The sequence below is a fragment of the Ovis canadensis genome, chromosome 18 (genome assembly GCF_042477335.2).
Source record: "Ovis canadensis isolate MfBH-ARS-UI-01 breed Bighorn chromosome 18, ARS-UI_OviCan_v2, whole genome shotgun sequence".
Taxonomy (NCBI): Eukaryota; Metazoa; Chordata; class Mammalia; order Artiodactyla; family Bovidae; genus Ovis; species Ovis canadensis.
Window position 1 is genome coordinate 23,922,648 of NC_091262.1, and position 15,419 is coordinate 23,938,066.

Consider the following 15,419-nt stretch of genomic DNA (forward strand, 5'->3'; position numbering starts at 1 on the left):
TCTACCCACTCCAGTTCTCTTGCCTGGAGAATCCCGTGGACAGAGGAGTCTGGTGGTCCACAGTCCCTGGGGTCCCAAAGAGTTGGACACTAACTCAGCAACTGACACACACATGCAGTTTTGTAGAGTCTGCTGAAACTATTTTGAGCAGCAGCTGGTTCTCCTTTTCCTGCCCTATATGTATGTCAACTTAGAGACAGTTCCAGGGGGCCTTTGACCTTCAAAATCATTAAACAATTGGGAAATAAACATTTCCATTTGCTGTGCTAACCTCCTACCATATACCAAATGCTTTACATACCCCATTGCCTATAGGCTTCCTGGCTGCCTATGAAGTAGGTACTGTTCCACGTATAAGAAAGAGGAAGCTGTCCTTCTCTAGATGGAGTATGATTACAATCCAACACCTGGATGACTTTACTATTTATCTCATCCAGGTAGGATTACCAGTAAAATACTGGATGCCCAACTAAATTTGACTTTGGTGTTAAAAAAAAAAAAAGATATTTTAATTCAAGTATTTCCCTAATACTGTGTGGGATATACTTATACTAAAAAGTCATTCATTTGTTTATCTGAAATTCAAATTTAACTGGGTGTCCTGTGTTACGTCTGGGACCCTAACTCCAGGGAACTAAGAATCTTCCGGGTGCCAAGCACTAATCTCAGCCCTTTATGCGGTTAAAAACACTGACTTCACTGGACATGAGGCAAGTCATGGAAAAGGACAGTTTGGATCAATTTATATACCCCTTTGCCAGCTAGTTTGATCTTTCACCCAGTATTTTGATTGCCAACATCACTTCTGGCATTGGAGAATTCTGTTACCTCACAGCCCATGTTTCACAAAATTAGTCTTCTGCTGTGCTGGTAAGATTCTTTGACGAAGAGCTATAGGCAGGGCTATTTTCTTTCTTTCTTTCTTTTTTTTTTTTTGTAAATCACTAAAAACAAGAAGCCATCTGAAGGATAGAGAAGAGCTTTGAATTTAGACAAACATAATATTCAAGCTCAGAATCTCCCACTGACTGTCTATGAGCTTCAGTTTCATCATCTGTAAATTTTCCATCCATCTCAGGGGGTGCTGAGGATTGAAGAGAGATGTCTTTAGTGCAGTACCAACATCCCCCAACTCTGCCTTTTCAGTGCAGCCCTGGATGAGCGCCCATCAGGGGTCTGTTCTCTGCTCTTTCCCTTTCCACTTTTTAATGATTGGCCGTAAGTGTAAAGATGTTAAATTCTTCATATAAGTCAATACCTCCAGAAAAAAAAAAAAATCTACTTACATTGTCTCCTATATCGAGGGCCTAATGATGACCAGAACTTGGGAAATTTTGTCAGAAACTGCCTTCAATACAGAAGACCTGGGATTCAATCCCTGGGTTGGGAAGATTCCCTGAAGAAGTGAAAGGCAACCCACTCCAGTATTCTTGCCTGGAGAATCCCATGGACAGAGTAGCCTGGTGGGCTACAGTCCTTGGGGTCACAAAGAGTCAGGCACGACTGAGCTACTAACATTTTCATCCTAACTGGGCAGAGACTTCAACAGTGAGAGGAGAGGAGGGCAATTCCCAGATCAGGCTCACCTTTCATGGGTGTGATCTGTGATGTTCATGGAATTCTCTGGAGTGGAGAAAGCAAGGAAACTGGAAAATAGAGTTTTTATCCAGGGTCTGAAGGAGGGTAGATTAAAAAAAAAAAAATGCAACTTGAAGGCGTGTCCTGAGGAAATGCTTTAATTCAGGCTACACCCTTATGAGATTAGGAAAAATAGGTGTGCTAAATTCTGGCCCTAGATTTCCCCTTTGTGTGTTATTTACCTTAAGCATTGCTGTCCCAGGTGGTGCTGGTGATAGAGAATCTGCCTGCCATTGTAGAATTCTGTCCCTCGATGGGGAAGATCCCCTGGAAGAGAGCATGGCAACACATTCCGGTATTCTTACCTGTTGAATTCCATTGACAGAGGAGCCTGGCAAACTACGGTTCATAGGGTGGCAGACTCAGACACGACAGAAGCGACTTTGCAGGTGTCATACATGCACCAATCAGAGGATGGACGGATGATGAAATTTGGGTGAAAATGTCAAGTCATCCTAGCAACCTTTCAGCCAGACCTTCTGGTGGAGCCACACTGCTAGGACATCATGAAGAAAACTCTGGTTAAGACCGAGTTTGTTTATCCAGAGCCCGTCTGTATGATATATTCCCTTCAGCAGAACCAGCCTCACTTCCTAAGGCCGGATGCACTACTATACACATATCAGCTGGTGCCCTCTTTTTTCTAGGGGCGGCATGAAGGAAATGAATCTGAGCTTCAGTTTAATTTCCCCCTACAACAGGTTCAAAGGCTAAATGCCATTTCTCTACCTCAGTCAGGCTCTGTAGCATCTCCAGCATTATATGAAATTTGCTTGTGAAATAAAGACAAACACAGGCTTGACAGAAATGGCATAAATAATCAATCCATATATTTATATAGAATCTGGGTACAGCTCATGGATGATTGCTTTGTACTTTATTTCTTTACATTTCCAAGCAACTCTGATAGATGTAGTGGGGCAATTTGGGAATATGCCCTCAGAGATATCCTGAAAAAATAATCAACCCTACATTAGGTCTAGTTAATGTGGAGGGAAAACAGAATGGAACTCTAAGAAGAATCTTTTTCAGAGTAAGTAACAATTGGCATTTTCTTATCCTCATTTGATCAGTTTCCCAAACGTCATAACATGTGTGTATCACATTACAGTTTCATGATCGAAAGTCTTATGCGAGGAACGGGAAACGCTTTAACGAGATGAACTTCTTGGGGAGGTTTCCAGCCTCAGTAAGCAATCCCTAGACACCAAAATCACTTGGGACCCATTCAAAAATTCTCAGCAACACGTGAGGAATGCCAAGTTCCAGAGAGAACGGTGTGCATCCCGTGCTTGTTGAATATACATCTTCACAGCAATATGGTATTCCACTTATTAATTCTGTTTGCCACAGATGTCTTCATTATGTGTATTTAATTTTAGTGCCTAAGTAAACATACACTAACGGTATGTGAGAAATACTCCAGATATCCTTAAGCAAAAAGCAGAGACTGTGTAACGCTGTAGGAGATCCTGCTGGGAGCAAATCTAAATTTAAATTTAAATCAGTTTGGGGAAAATCTCTTCAGAGGCCATGAGTGTGTGTGTCTCCTTATTTGTGATGAAGTGGAGAGTCGGAGAGGGAAGATACTAATCAATGAGGCCGTAATTTACAACAGCAGTTACAGTGATCCTATTTTTCGCACAGTAATTGCCACATGTTGACTGTACAGATGTCCGAACACATGGGAGCACTTCTCTTTTCGAAGACAAATGAAGATTTTCACTTTGTTTGGTAAACGTGTCAAGATTTATCACTTAGTCATGTGCCATACGTTAGGGTGTTTATAAAATTTGGCTTTCTGCACTCTGATTATGTCGTTTTATGATTTCAACAACATGGCAGTGATGAAATCAATATTTTCTGGATTCAAATGTGTCTCAAGTCTTACAGTAGAGTGTGAACACTGTTTCAGAGGTTAGACACAGGAAAACAAGAAATCCTGTCTATGAACATGAAGGCCATACAAACACACTAATGTTCTTGTCTTCTGTGTTCTGGAAAACAGAGACCAGGTTAAATAGCTTTGTCCAATAAGCTCAGATTAAAAGAGGCCCTAGCCAATTGGATATCCTAGATTTTTCTTGTAGAGTGTGACAAAATGCAGCTTCAAATGCAACAGAATTGAACAGAATATTCAACTTCTTCTTGTGAGATGCACAAAAGATAGGTCCTGAGGAGACAGTGAACAATGGTTAAAAACAAGCTCAGAAACAGGAACAAATTGAAGGACAAGATAAATCTAAGACAAAAAAGGCATTTCAGAAACACACAAACCTTAATCCTCTTTCAATGTCAAACCAATGCTCATCTAGGTGGAACAGAATTCAAACTGTTTGAGATACCTCTTTCTGAGCCAGGAACTCAACTTCCTCTGAGTTTCAGTGGCTTCTCTGAAACACGTTCAATCTGCAAAAGTGATGCTTTTGAAAAGAATTAAAATAACATAATTGGCTATAAAGATATTGATTTATAGTTTAGACTTAAAATTAGGAAAACTCAAAATAGCCAGAGTAAGAGGCTTTCTGCTCTCTCAGCCACTCAAGAAAGATCAGGGTTCATGGAAAAGAGAACATTTTGAAAATTGCTTTGGATCTTGGTTATTTTCCTTATCGGCATTGTCCCAGAAACATTTAATTTCATAGAAATTGAATACAATTTTTTTTAATTTATGGAAAGGAAGTAAAGTTTTATAGAATGGAGAAAAGGGTGCTGTTCTGTATTTCATAATAGTTTTCAATATTAATATCTTTTTCTTCAACCAGATGAAAAACCACAAAGGCAAAGGAATCCTTTTGATTTTTTTATATCTCTTCATAATAGTGCTAGGCATACAATTGATGCTCTTTAACAATCTTTTAGTGGAATGAGTATATCAATTTTTTAAAGCATTATAGGTGCATTATTTAATTCAGTACCTAGAACAATGTCAAATGTAGTGTATTTTTTTGATAGACTGAATAGCTGAGCTGAGTCCAAGGAAAAGAGTCATGACATATCAGAAACCTTGGTAATGGATACACATGAGCCCTTATGAGCAAGCCCCCAGAAACCTCTAGGCTCTCGTCCAAAGGCATTTTATTACTAAGACCAGAATTTTCTTTAGGTGGCAAAATAGGTAGCACCTGATGAATCCCTGGCTTTCACTGGGCCCGTTTCAAGAGTGGTCCAGTCCCTGACACTCAGTTTGCCTTAAGTAATCAGATAGAAAGTCTGCTGAGTGCTCAATGTTAATGACAAATAGAAAGCATTTACGGGAGCTGCAGAAAGCTTTGCATCATCCTCTGGGAACTCATTCTTGAAGACTCAGATTTACCCTACTAGTGGCTCTCTTGCTCAGGTAACAATTGTCTGTAAATTGCTACCCAATAGCATGGGCACCTTGGTGCATGATGTGCTTAGTCACTCAGTCATGTCTGATTCTATGCAACCCCATGAACTGTAGCCTGCCAGGCTCCCCTGTCCACGGGACTTCCAGGCAAGAACACAGGAATGGGTTGCCATTTCCTTCTCCAAGGGATCTTCCCAACCCAGGGACTGAACCTCCATCGCCTGTCTCTCTTGCACTGGCAGGCAGGTTCTTTACCACTGAGCCAACTGGGAAGCCCAGGTACCTTGGTAACACTTTTGCAAAAGTTCAAAAGCATTCTAAGTTTATCCTTCAGTCAGTTCAGTTCAGTCGCTCAGTCGTGTCTGACTCTTTGCGACCCCATGAATCTCAGCACACCAGGCCTCCCTGTCCATCACCAACTCCCAGAGTTCATTCAGACTTTACTGGAAGGTAAATAAGTGGCTTTGGCCTTAGAAAACAGCATTTCCCATTACCTTATAAAAGAAGTCAATTTAGAGAAATGGAATTCAAACACCAAACCAAAGGATAAATACAAAGAAAAGCTTGCTGTTGGTGTACTGTTTAATGCAACAAGGAGAGTATTTTAGAACAATTAACAGTAATGGAGTATTCTTAAATGTTAGAAAAACGTGCCATCACTATTAAAGAAAAATTTAATTTTCTTATATATGCACCCCCATGATGTCAAAATAAATATCTTAAGGATGGAGTAAGTAGCAGGTAGTAATTTCTAGGGGAGAAGGCAATGGCAACAGACTCCAGTACTCTTACCTAGAAAATCCCATGGGCAGAGGAGCCTGGTGGGCTGCAGTCCATGGGGTCGCAAAGAGTCCGATATGACTGAGCATCTTCACTTTCACTTTTCATGTTCATGCTTTGGGGAAGGAAATGGCAACCCACTCCAGTGTTCTTGCCTGGAGAATCCCAGGGACGGCGGAGCCTGGTGGGCTGCCGTCTATGGGGTCGCACAGAGTCAGACATGACTGAAGTGACTTAGCAGCAGCAGCAGTAATTTCTAGGAAAAGCATCCCAAAAGAAAGCACAAGCAATTTCACTAAAAGACATTTAAAATAGTATACAGTAGAAATGGCTGGAACTAAAATGCCTTTTTAACTAAAAGGCAGTTAAAACTGTATTCATTTTGTTTGCCCCCAGCCTACATCTATTCTCTATATAGAGTATTTTTTCAAAAATTGAATATACAAATACTCAACAGATGGGTGCAGGCCGCCTTGAGGAGGACTTAAAGAAAACACATGCCTTCCTTTTATGTGGTTCTTCCACAGTTTCTGGGTGCCTCAGATGATAATGGGGCATTCTTGTTTGGGAGATATAAATTCTCTTGTCCTAAGTAGATGCGGGAGTTTTTTTGTAGATTACTACCGTTGCAGAACCTAGGGAGGATGTTGAGACACCCTGATGTTGGAGGAAAAAAAAAAAAACCAATAATTTATTCTGTTGGATTTGCCTAATCGGAGGCATTCTTGACAAAAGTTTTATGGGAGAGTGGAGTGGTGGAGATGAAGATTTAAATCTTCCTATGAATAGATATAAGAATAATACTGATGCTCTGTGACAACCTAGATGGGGTGGGGGGTGGGAGGAATGTTCAGGAGGGAGGGGACATGTGTACATTTAAGGCTGATTCACGTTGTTGTACGGCGGAAACCAACACAATATTGTAAAGCAATTATCTTCCAATTAAAAATAAATTAAAGCAATTTTAAAAAGAAAAATAAATATTTCTTAGATGAATATCAAATGATATTGCTTATACATGAAATTTTAAAAAAAAGACACAAATGAAAATTTTTACAAAACAGAAATAAACCCACAGACATAGAAAATAAACTTATAGTTACCAAAGTGGAAAGGGAGAGGAGCGATAAATTAGGAGTTTGGGATTAATGGATATAGACACTACTAAACTGTACATAAAATAGATAACCAACAAAGACATAATATATAGCATAGGGAACTCTACTCAATATCTTGTAATAACCCATAGTAGAGAAGAATCTGAAAAAGAATCTGTGATATATAACTGAGTCAGTTGGCTGTATACATGAAGCAAACACAACATTGTAAATCAACTATGCTTCAATTTAGAAAAAAGAATAACATCTTTTTGTGAATGCAATAGACATCATAAACAAATGAATACATACACTGTTAAAGAACAACAAGCAATGAAAACTCACTGCAATTCTAACCTTGTCCTTCTCTGTACTAGGAGTTTTTCCTCTTAGTGTCTCTCATATCAATTAAAGAGATTCATATGGATCTTATTATTAAAATGTTTCATAAGTTGTTATACATAAGTCTTACCAACTGAGAGTTTCGATTTTTGTACTTCAATATATGCCTGGTTTTCAAGCTTCCCAGGTGGCTCAGTGGTAAAGAATCCATCTGCCAAGCAGGAAACATGAGTTTGATTCCCGGGTCAGGAAGATCCCCTGGAGAAGGGAATAGCAACCCACTCCAGTATTTTAGCCTGGGAAATCCCATGGACAGAGAAGCCTGGCGGGCTAGAGTCAGTGGAGTCGCAAAGAGTTGGACACGACTGAGTGACTAAGCAACAACAGGATGTGATTCTCACACTGGGACTGTGCTACAATGAGCCCCTTACATTACATTTTTTGCACAATTTGTCTTTTGGTTTCTTAAATTCAGAACAGCCATATAAAATCTCTATGGAAGCCATAAAGATGTCCCTTTTGAAAAGTTACACCTTTGTGCCTACATTTCAGGGTGGAGTGTGAACTGTGTATTCTTTTATCAGACAAAGAATTTGTTTAAAAGTCCATGAACTATCCTAACACAAAAACCTGACCTCTTTGGCCTCTGGGGCCTGAGGCCTAGACAATCACCCAATCCTGGTTTTTCCTGAGAATTGCTGCAAGGTAAATCTGAGAGAGGACAAATTTACACCTTTGGAAGCAAAGTCTGAGGTCTGAGGATCTATCGGTTCCAGCTGTACAAAGAGCAGGGTCCAGACCTCATTCTCAAGGTAGATGAATAAAGGAAAAGAAATCAACCATCTAGATCTTAATTCTTTAAAATTTAAAAGCTAATTTTGTGTCTTTTAGTCAATTTCCTGAACAGGAAGGAAGAATTTATTAACTGCCTTCTAGTACTAAATGGAGTACTAATGGGTAAGTACAACAATTCAACAGGTGCCAAGGAGATCTATGGAGGCATTATATCAATTTTCATCATAATGTCCTACAGATGCATTTGTAGACTGATAGTTCTGCTTCTCTCTACCTCTCCTCACTCCCGGTTAATTTATTTTGAGAACCTTATCTCTCAAATAATAAAAAAGCTGCTATATCATTCTAGAGAACGGAATGCTATAGGATCTTACTTATGAATTCCTCCTATGGAAATGCTTTTGCACAATTTAAGTAACAGGAAGTAGGTGAGGACAATTGTTCAACATTTAAAAAAGAGAAAATTAGTAGTAAGCAATGCAGTTGAGGATATGAATCAGGCTTAGGGAGAAACTTCTTGACCCAGAAGCCAAGATTTTAATGCTACACCAGGAGCATTTTGGAAAAGGCAATGGCACCCCACTCCAGTACTCTTCCTGGAAAATCCCATGGATGGAGGAGCCTGGTAGGCTGTAGTCCATGGTGTCGCTAAGAGTCGGACACGACTGAGTGACTTCACTTTCACTTTTCATTTTCATGCTTTGGAGAAGGAAATGGCAACCCACTCCAGTGTTCTTGCCTGGGTCGGGGGAGCCTGGTGGGCTGTTGTCTATAGGGTTGCACAGAGTCAGACACGACTAAATCGACTTAGCAGCAGGAGCATTTATATAAAACACACAACGAAATCTTAAAAGAAACCACTCTCTACAGTAAAAACACTGTTTTACAGACTGCATTCTATTTGTCTTCATCTATTTTGGTAGAAATTGAATTGGATTCAGGTGTCAATAGAAACCAAATACATAAAGCCACAAGTTTCACAGAAGTTGATGAAAACATAACCAAAAAATAAAAATAAAAATGCTTGCATACTCAGTTGTATCTGACTCTTCCCAACCCCATGGACTGTAGCCTGCCTGTATCCTCTGTCCATGGACTTCTCTAGGCAAGAGTACTAGAGTAGCCATTCCCTTTCCAGAGGATCTTGTCAACGCAGAGAGCGAACTCTGATCTCCTGAACTGCAGGCAGATTCTTTGATCTGAGCCTCCAGGGAAGCGCTACCTTGAAAGCCTTGATGAAAACAGGAAGGCCAACAATTAGAGCCTTGCTCAGTAACCTTGTTCTCTTACCTGGATCAAATGCCACTGAGAAGAACAAAAGAGAAATTTCTTCCAGAATAATTTTTTTTTAAACCATACAGCAGGGCCTTTTTTTATTTCTGCAGAAGGTGTGATTTCACAGCCCCCCCCCAACCCTCTATCCCAGTATCAGTCACTTCCCTGTATAAACCATATAACCTCACTCTATCCTTCCTAATGGAAAGAAAGATGACCCCAGATAGAATCACTAGGGCTTTGAGTAATCCTGTTTTCTTAGTGACTTAGGATGGGAGGAAGTGAATATCTTTCATCTTTTTTGGTTGTTCTCCCCAAATTTCTTTGACTATTATGATTTGCCTCAACTTCCCCTTTTGAACAGTTAACTTTTTTTTTTGTTTAATTTTAATAAAAGAAAAATAGTTCTGGTGGAAACGTCATCATTGGATGAAACAGGAATCTTAGGCACAGGCAGAGTAAAGCCTGGAGGGAGAGAGGGCCATGGGATTTTAAATTATGGAAACATTAGGAATGTGAAAAATAAGTAAAGGTCTATCTGGATCAATGGTCACACCTCCTCTACCAGGTCACCATGTGGAGACAGAAATTCATGATGTGGGGAGGACAGACGCATGGAGGGGTTTTCGGTAGTACTGTACATCCCCAAGACTGGAAGGGTCTTTAAATTTTTTTCCTCCAACAAACATCTTGTGAGATCACAGACACTGAAGATGGATAGCACTTAAAAACATTTTTCATGGCTACACACACCAGAAATGACACACAATTTTGTCAGGACTCATTTAGATAGAATGCAATGATCTCATGAAACTGAAAAGCATTAGCTGCTCAGTCTTGTCTGACTCTTTGTGATTCCATGGACTTGATCCCACCAGGCTCCTCTGTCCATGGATTTTTCCAGGCAAGAATACTGGAGTGGGTTGCCATTCCCTTCTCCAAGGAATGTCCCTGACCCAAGGATTGAACCCCATTCATTGCTTTTCTCAAATACATTATCCAGGGACCTTTAATGATCTTATGTTTGGAGACATGACTATTTAAGCATACGGCTCTAACTACTGTGAGAAAATTTGTTCTTGTTTTAAAGTATGCTAAACCAAAATTCTAGAACTCAAGGTTCTGGAATTAAAATCAATGTTGTACTAAAGCTATGGAATGTACTTTGGCCACCTCATGCAAAGAGTTGACTCATTGGAAAAGACTGACACTGGAAGGGACTGAGGGCAGGAGGAGAAGGGGACGACAGAGGATGAGATGGCTGGATGGCATCACCGACTCAATGGATGTGAGTCTGAGTGAACTCTGGGAGTTGGTGATGGACAGGGAGGCCTGGCGTGCTGCAATTCATGGGGTCGCAAAGAGTCAGATACGACTGAGCAACTGAACTGAACTGAACTATGGAATGCTAATCTGAATAATAAATGAATTGTTGCCTTATTGATTAAAGCTGTACTTTTTCAAAGGAATATTTTACCTGTGATATCCACCATAGGCATACTTTTAGTGTAAATATGTAAAGTAATATCTAAATAGATTCATTAGTACCATGTATAACATCAGAATAGTTATTGTGGATTGTTCATCCACAGTGAAAAGCTAAGTTCCAAACACTAAAAAGTTAAAAACCAAACCAAACAAAATATATCACAAAACAAGCATGCACACACACACACAAATGTTAGTCCTTAGTTAGAAAACTTCAAATTTTTTCAAATTTCTAACCAACCAAAGTGAAGCAAGCAAGTTTACAATGGTAATAAATTCAACTAAGTGGGGGAATTTGAGAAGCAATAGAAGTAGAGTATAAATTACATGCAAGCACACAGACATTGCCACACAGATGTAAATAATCTTGCTTCAAATGGACCATAAAGTTTAAATTACTTTCCATACCAGCAATATGAGGCCAGGAAAAAACAACAACAACAACAAAAGCCCCCAGCTAACCTTGGTTAAAATAATACTGTGACCCTCTAAAGAAAAACACAAAAGAAGGATAGCTGATAATTTAAGTGTTGTCCTGGGTTTTCATAAAAATGTCACTTCCACCATTAAGAGTATCATTTGCTTCTATTTTCCCAGAGCTTGGAAACAAGTAAGAGTTGACTCTTGGCCATTAGCATGCATGTGTCTCAAATTGTTATACATAGGATATAAAATTGTTATAAGACTTTTACAGCAAGGACATTAAAATATCAGTGTGTAGCACCCATTTTTTTGAATTTTGATCAAAAGATGTGGTCAAAAATTTTCACACCTATTGGATGTTCACAGTATGTGTGTACTTCCATAAAAGAGTAAACAATTATATTAAAATATGATTAAAATCATTTTTTTAGTTACAAAGGCAATATACAACCATATGAGGATAATAGGAAACATGAAACTAAAAGGAAGAAAAGGAGAGAAAACCACTCAACATATAACTTTGCTTCTCATATATATTTGCGTGGGGGAGATTATCTCCTTATATATACACATACTCAAAAAATATGTAACTATGTTGTTCATATTATTTTGCAACTAGGTTTATAAATTCACATTATAACATGAATAACTTTTATACTAGTTAAGATACTTTTTCCATAGCATTTTTTATGTTTGGAAATATTCATTATATATTCTATATTATCTTCAAATAATCTAATGTTTCTATAAATCAAATTGTTTTCGAACTTCAGTTATTATATATATTATTGCAATTACTTGAACTTATGTTTTAAGGAACATCCCTAATTTTTTCCTATAGTGTAACTTCCCCAAGTAGAATTTCTAGATTCAAGAATGTTGTTCTCCAGAGGGTTTGTATTTCTTTCTACCATAACACACAAGCTATCACTCACTACAATAATTCATGACAATCTCAAAAGTGGGGAAATTGTAACAAATTATTTTATTTCATAATTTTTAATCTGCAAAGTTGTTATCTATACTAGAAAAAGTATTGAGCAATTTTTTATCAAGGTGTAGTCATCTTATTGATTGCAACAGCATTCCATTTACAGAATATGTTATCTTTTGTTGAGTCAAATATTTTGAAGGTTATACTCAAATTTTTATTTGTTTTATGTTTGCTTGTGGTGCTTTTTAATGCAACACTTTTTTTCCTGATGTGCTGATATCTGTCAACCATCATTCCTTTGGTGTCCTGCTCAGAAAGCCCTTCCCATTGGAATAATCATAACTGAACAATTTATTGAAGTCTTACATATTGATCAAATGAATATAATTATTCATTTGTTTCTTCTTTACTTTTCCTTCATTTTATTTAAATTTTAATATATCTAAGATTTATTCTGGCAAATAATATTAAAGTGGAGTTTATCTTTAGTCCAATGGTAGCTGTTCAGTCCAACATAATTTACTGAATAATTTAATCTTTCTCATTTGATTTGAAATGCCATCTTTTTAAAGTGTATTTTAACAACCACATGATAAGTAATCGAGTGTCATACATCAAATTCTTCCATGACTATAGAAGATATTATTGTTAATTTCACCTTTTAAAAAGGTAAGTACATGCTTATTATTTCTATAAATTTTATGGTCCTTAGAGGAATTCCATGACATTAATTTGAAAATTCAGCTTTCTTTTATGAACTTAAAGTGGCATCCACAGCTTTCATATAAAATAATGCTGACTAGTGTTTTTAGTATAAAAATTATAACTAGACTCAGTGGTGTAAACTTTCTCCTAGTCATTCCAGGGGGACTCTACCAGTGAAAATATTGTACGTTTATGTTGCATATCAAGGTACTAAAAAAGCCATAGTACGAATAATACCAGCTTGAATGCAATTTAGAGACCTTATTTTATGTGTGTGAAAATACTGAAATACTTTATCTCAGATGAAGAATTAGCGTTCTTGTCAGGAAAAATTTAAATTAAGACTACTTGGTTTACAACTTGGCAAAATCGCATCTGAAATCCAATTTTTTTGAAGCTCTATAAATCAAAGGAGCTTAGCAGAGCACAATTTTGTTGTTGCAGTTGCATGTAAAAATATTTGGATCTGGACTGGCAGTGTTTCCCAATAGTGCCAAGTAAAAGCAATCACCTAAATATTAAACTCTGAAAAAAAAATTGAGGAATATAAATGTAAGGAGAAAAACTAACTTGACTTACTATTTTTCCACAACTATATGAGTGCCAAAAAAATAAGGATGGGCAGAATCTCTAGAACAGGATCAATTATTCTTTATTTAAACATATGAATATTAAGACAGTGAAAAACTCTTTTAAATTAAATATCTACCCAGGAAGCTGGCTTTCATAAAAATTATTTACAATTTGGTTGAAGAAGAAAATATTTAGAATTTTCCTATTACCACCTTTCTTTTCTAGACAGTAAACCATCTAGGTTTATTTTAAGGGGGAGAATGGGGGTTGTTTTTTTGTTTGTTTGTTTTCTTAGACAAGCACTGTCTCTAGAGAGAAGCCTGGTTTTATCTGATGCTTTTGCCCAAGTGTCCTTTTAAGAGGAGAACAAGAATAGGCGCATGCTCTGGGTGGTTGATTCCAAGATAACTTTCACATCTGTTTTATCACCAATGCAAAGGCAAAGCTTTCATTTTCTCACTCCCTATTGAATGCAAAGTGGATTCTGTCATGTCAAATTAGAACCATATTAATTTGTTCTATAGTCTAATAAAATCTCTTGATGAAAGAATTTATGGGATCCACTTTCTTAGAGGCAGCCTAAGAGATACAACACGACTGAGGGACCGAACTGAACTGAAGAGATATAAGGCAAACACTGGACCCACCCACCTGCATTCCCACCCCAATTTTGCCCCTTAGAATATGTGTGATGCAGCGGAGTTATTTAATGTCCTTGGGCCTCAGTTTCCACGTCTGTAAAAGGATAATCAAAAAATAAATAAATAGATAAATTATGCCTATTGATAAGGTTGCTGTGAGGTGTGAAAGTAAGATATAAAAGCCTGGCACCCGCTAGGTGCCAGGAGAGGGAAAATCCTCATATTTTAAAACCGTACACTCCATGGCTATAAGGTAGGCTTTTTAACTCCTTTGTAGTTTTGAATTTGACAGCAATGATGTAACTGGACTTTGCTGTTTGAGTGGAACAGAAAAATGAAAAAGCTTAAAGAAAACAGCAGAAGATAAGGAGCCAACCCAAGCTAGCAAGTCATCGTGCCCTTGGATAACTGAAATCAAGACTTGAATGTGACTTTATGGGTAACATAAAAATGGAAAATTTTTATTATTTTTTCCTTTTCTTAAAATAATACTAAGGAAAAATAAAGCAGCCAGGCCATACTTTATTCTTATTTAACCAAAAGATTAGCACAGTGGGTTGCTGGTTTTCTTCTACTTTTTTTTTTTTTTTAATTTTCCATTAAGCAAGTTCTTTTAAAACAAATTTGAACTTTTCCCATCCCAGTGATTCCCACGGACAGTTGGCAAAGAATCTTGGATAACTTGCAAAACTGGGATTTTTTCCAGGCATGAGTAACTTGTTAAAAAGGCACTATTTCCTTAATACTAACAGTAAATAGAGTTCACATTCACATAAATCCTTGGTGGCCTATGGGGAAAGTTTTACGTGTATGTGTGTGTGTGTGTGTGTGTGTGTGTGTGTGTGTGTGTGTGTATGGAATCTTTTTTTTAATTCATAAAACACTTGGCTCTCAGCATGTCTGTTTATATTCCACTTCTCAAAAATAAATACACACGTTTACGCCAGTTGAGGTTAAAAGGTATCCTTTTTCCAGTTGCCTGCTGTGTGCCAATGATTTTATGATGGATGGGTCCAGGATACCTGGCTAGAATTCTGCAAGAGTGTTTCTCTTCTATTTATTTTAATTTACCAAAAAAAAAAAAGGATAAAACTTAATCACCATGTAATTAAGATACATGTTTTCATGAAATTTAATTTTGTTGGGAGAGCTCAAATAAATATCTTCAGGACTTACAGGAAAAATTAAACACTGAATTTTAAAATCAAATGGCAAAGTCAGTTTTCTTTTATGCATTGGGACATTGTAAGTTACTGCAGTAATCTGTAGCAGTTACTACTATGGGTATAAATTATCTCTTATTTATCAGTGGCAAATAATTGCAGGGGACTTTCTAGGTGGCACTAGTGGTAAAGAACCTGCCTGCCAATGCAGGAGACTCAGGAGATGCTGGTTGA